Source organism: Rhea americana, unplaced genomic scaffold (genome assembly GCF_003343005.1).
Source record: "Rhea americana isolate MKP2758 unplaced genomic scaffold, rheAme1 scaffold_239, whole genome shotgun sequence".
In the NCBI taxonomy this organism is placed as follows: domain Eukaryota; kingdom Metazoa; phylum Chordata; class Aves; order Rheiformes; family Rheidae; genus Rhea; species Rhea americana.
In genome coordinates, this window is record NW_028186356.1 from 103,671 (window position 1) to 108,242 (window position 4,572).

Below are 4,572 nucleotides of genomic sequence, written 5' to 3' on the forward strand. Positions count from 1 at the left end.
GGAGCGTTTCTCCCGCGGCCGAAGGAGCGTTTCTCCCACGGCCAAAGGAGCGTTTCTCCCGCAGCCGAAGGAGCGTTTCTCCCGCGGCCGAAGGAGCGTTTCTCCCGGGGCCCAGGGAGCGTTTCTCCCGCGGCCAAAGGAGCGTTTCTCCCGGGGCCGAAGGAGCGTTTCTCCCGCGGCCCAGGGAGCGTTTCTCCCGCGGCCGAAGGAGCGTTTCTCCCGGGGCCCAGGGAGCGTTTCTCCCGCGGCCAAAGGAGCGTTTCTCCCGCGGCCGAAGGAGCGTTTCTCCCGCGGCCCAGGGAGCGTTTCTCCCGGGCCGAAGGAGCGTTTCTCCCACGGCCGAAGGAGCGTTTCTCCCGCGGCCGAAGGAGCGTTTCTCCCGCGGCCCAGGGAGCGTTTCTCCCGCGGCCGAAGGAGCGTTTCTCCCGCGGCCGAAGGAGCGTTTCTCCCGCGGCCAAAGGAGCGTTTCTCCCGCGGCCGAAGGAGCGTTTCTCCCGCGGCCGAAGGAGCGTTTCTCCCGCGGCCCAGGGAGCGTTTCTCCCGCAGCCGAAGGAGCGTTTCTCCCGCGGCCCAGGGAGCGTTTCTCCTGCGGCCGAAGGAGCGTTTCTCCCGCAGCCGAAGGAGCGTTTCTCCCGCGGCCCAGGGAGCGTTTCTCCCGCGGCCGAAGGAGCGTTTCTCCCGCGGCCCAGGGAGCGTTTCTCCTGCGGCCAAAGGAGCGTTTCTCCCGCGGCCCAGGGAGCACCCCAAGGCCCCAGGTTTGAACGTGTTCATGTTCGTCGTGCTCCAGAGAGGTGCTGATTCCTGGTACCTGCTCCTCTTCCAAGTKGGAAATCAGTCCCTGCCAGGGAGGCACTGCAGCCCCACACCCTGGAAACAGGTCTGACTTTGGAAAGCGCTTGGTACTGACTGCAGCCGCAGGTGCAGACCGCCTGCAGAGCAGCGATCAGAGGAAGGGCTCGCTGGCATGTGTTAATGCCTGGCTGTTCAGGCAGAGCTCAGGGAAAGGCCAGGGAAAYGCTGGGACCTGCTGACTAGGTAGAAGGAAGGTTGGTACCAAGGCCGAAGGAAGGYGCGAGGACTTGGCAGTCGGACAGGTAGCGAGCGGCAGGAGAAGGAGCAGAGGTGGCCATGGCGATGCAACGCTGCCGTGGCGGGTGCTCCGGGGAATTGGATGCTGAAGGGTTTTGTAGGGGAACAAAGCAGTGTTAGCGCTGCTTTCAGCCTCCATAAATTAAACTGCAAAGTTCACAAACACGTGCTGTGACCCGTGGCCGTATAGAGGAGAGACAGGAACTGGAATGAGCRTGACCCACCGATGCCGCCGGCCTGCGGCACGGCGCAGTTCGCCAGGCGGCTGTGGAAGCGCAGCTGGGACAAGGTGGTCCAGCAGCCTGGCTGTGCTGGGGAGCTGCGGACCTGAGAAGGAAGCCTCAGCAGAGCTCAGCTGAATGCTGCGGACGTTTTTTTAATATAATAAATATAATTATATCATTTATTATAAATATAATAAAATAGTTATACTGGGATGAATTGAAAAATCAACAGGAATTGGCATTAGGTTAGCAGGGTTTAGTGTAGGCTATGAAGAAGATGCCAGGCCAACGAGAGCAGGTTACATTGCCATGAGAGAAAGTTTTGTGGTTCTGACTTTAAACTCTGTTCAAAAACTGCTCATTTGTTGTATTTGACTCCTTTTTATCCAGCTTTCCAGAACTGTCTCTGCAGATTTCTGTTCCATTCGTGAAACAATAGTCTCCCTCTGCAGGATAATTTAGCATGTGCATGTTTCATAAATAAATAATGTGCTTCTCGAAAAAAATTGTCTTCCTAAGACAACGCTTAGGAATTTTTCTACAATATTTTTAATGTCTTTTGAACTCTACATCTTTCTTTTCATTAATATTCTGTACATCTTGGTTCCTGGCTGCAATTCCTCTGCAATATTTTGCTGCTTGTTATGCTTTAGAAATAATTTCCCCCAACGTTTGCAGCTGAATCCTGGACACATCTTCCACTAGATCATGCTCCGTGGTCAGTGTTTTCATTCTTCCAGGCATAGCAGTGGTTAGTACAGATTAATTCTGTGAGAAGAAAGCACTCTTGTGCCTACAACGTTCTTCTACATAGGATATGCTTAGGATGAGCTTCTGCAGACACACTTTCTGTCTGAAAGAGCCTTCAGTAGATCTTGAGCTTGCAGCAGGAACTGCAGCTGAGGGGGTGCTGCAGGAAAGCCGCAGGGGCTCAGAGCGTGGAAACCCTCTTGCTGGCCAAGGAAGACTTCCGTCAGTGCAGCAGTTGCCTTAAGGTGTGAGAGTTTTATATAAATAAATTATTTAAACAAAAAACTGTAATGAGCAGCTGAGCAAATTTTTTATGCAGAATTACCAGGCTTTCAGCTATAATCAGTAGGCATGAGAAACCTGGTTTTGATTACAAAAGGCTATGGAAAAGGATCACTTATAATTGCACCTGAGTAATTTTTATTGTTTGGAGAAGTTTGCTTAGTTTAACAAATTTTCAAGACATTAGTCTCCAGGCTCCAGATGGAGTCTTAAGGAGAAATTTATGGGATCAGCGGTAAACAGATTTCCCTAAAGTTCTTAAAAGGTTTTTGGGGGGATTTCCATGTTCTTGAGTTCACATAGTTAAATAATGCTCTGAACTTCTGGGAGTTTATCTCGACTGACCCCAGACCCTGTTGTGGCTCTACCTTCACCTGCTGCTTAGCTCAAAACTAATCTTCTCCTAAAGCAGAGAAAATTTAGCAAAACTGTTTGTTACAAAGGGCTTCTATGTTCTGAGTAAAGGTTTTCTTCTCAACAAAAAGCAGCTGTATCTCATTACAAAAAAAAAAAAAAGATGACTTTAAAAAGATGTTGTAAACCATAACAGCTGTATTAAGTGCTCCACAGCTGCCTCCTGCTCCGTGGGGAGCGCGTGGGCTGCCACAGACGGGGCTGCTGCCCCGCGCGGCGGGAGTTAGTCAGCTCTGCCAGCACCCGGAGCAGCACTTATACAACCCCCCCCACACACACAGAAAAAGCAAACTAAATCCTAGGTTTTCGGGGCGGGGGGGAGGATTACAGGACTTCCTGTAAATGGGATAGCAATTTTCACAGAAATTTCAACAGATGACTGGTTCAGCGAGAGAGGCTACGCAGGCACGGGCGGGCTGTGGTGAGGAGGCCCGTGCGTCCTGCCGTTTGGGAGGTGTTTCAGCCGGGAAGCGGCTCACGGCGTGCCGCTYGGCGCGCCCGCGAGGCCGCGGCGCGTTCGGCGCGCGGGGCCAGCTCTGCCGGCTGCCGGCAGGCACCTCTCGGCGCCTCTTCTGCCTCGCCGCTTTGCCCGGCGGAGGGGACGGGGCCGCTCTCGGAAATGCRTTTACTGCCTTCGGAGATAATGTCTTGGATGCATTTAAAAGGTTGCTTGGCTTGAATTTGACCACATACTTATAAGGAAGTTTTTCACTTCATCCACTCTGTTAGCCTGTAATCCAAGGCAAGGAAGTAGTTGCACAAAAGCTGAGCAAAAAAGTTAGCTTTCGGTCTTAATTCAGGATTTTTTTTAAATACTAGCCAAGTACCAYCCAGGCGTAACCCTAGACAGTGTTTTTAAGGCTGTGTGGAGCTCAGCACGTGTGACACGGCTCCGCGGCCGGCTCGGTGTGAATGCTTCTGTAAAAAGAGGCCATGGGCACTTTTAATTAAGCAACTCAGAAAAATTGTTTTCACGAAGATTAATAAGTCTGTGTTTTAATTATGACAGGGAAGAATAGACTAGAGAGCTAGGAAAGTGGGAGGTAGCAAAGAGAGGATTAAAAACTTAAAGGAATTTGGGTGAGATGATATTTTTTTATGCTTACAAATTGCAGAAGATCATTCCTGTTAATAGTGATTGGAAAAATAATAAAATACTTTCATCCGGATGTGACAGTTAACATTAAAATCTGTTTTTCACTCACGCGGAGTACAGTGTTTCTGATTACAATCATCAGTTAAAAAATAAATTAGTCTTTTTCCAATCATCTCTCTTAGTTTAAAAGTAGAAGCATCTTCCACATTCAACTACACTTTAATCAAAGCTGTCCCAAGAGATGTAAGGGGAAAAAGAGCAAATGTCTGTTTTATTTCAGGATTACTATGCTTTCTTTAATATTGCTGTAGTGTTATTATTAACTTACAAAAAGTAATTGGTACTATGTATACATTTTAAAAATTACTTTATGTTATAAAAAATGCTGCCATGATGAGCCAGAAGTTAAGAGAGGAGAGAGAGGGAAGGCCCATAATATTTTCATTTTATACTGGTTATCTTCTTTTCAATAAGTTATTTCTCCTAAGCAATGTTTTGTTAGACTTCCCTGAACATAAACGTACTTAGGTTTGAGTTCCTGGGAAGTGACGGAGCAGCGCAGGGTGGGGAGCCAGGCCCTGCGGCGGCACGCAGCCCCGCAGCCCCGCACACAGCGCAGCACGGCACGGCGCGGGGCAGCACGGCACGGCATGGCGCTTCACGGCGTGGCGCGGCGTGGCACGGCGTGGCGTGGCACGGCACAGCGCGGCGCGGCGC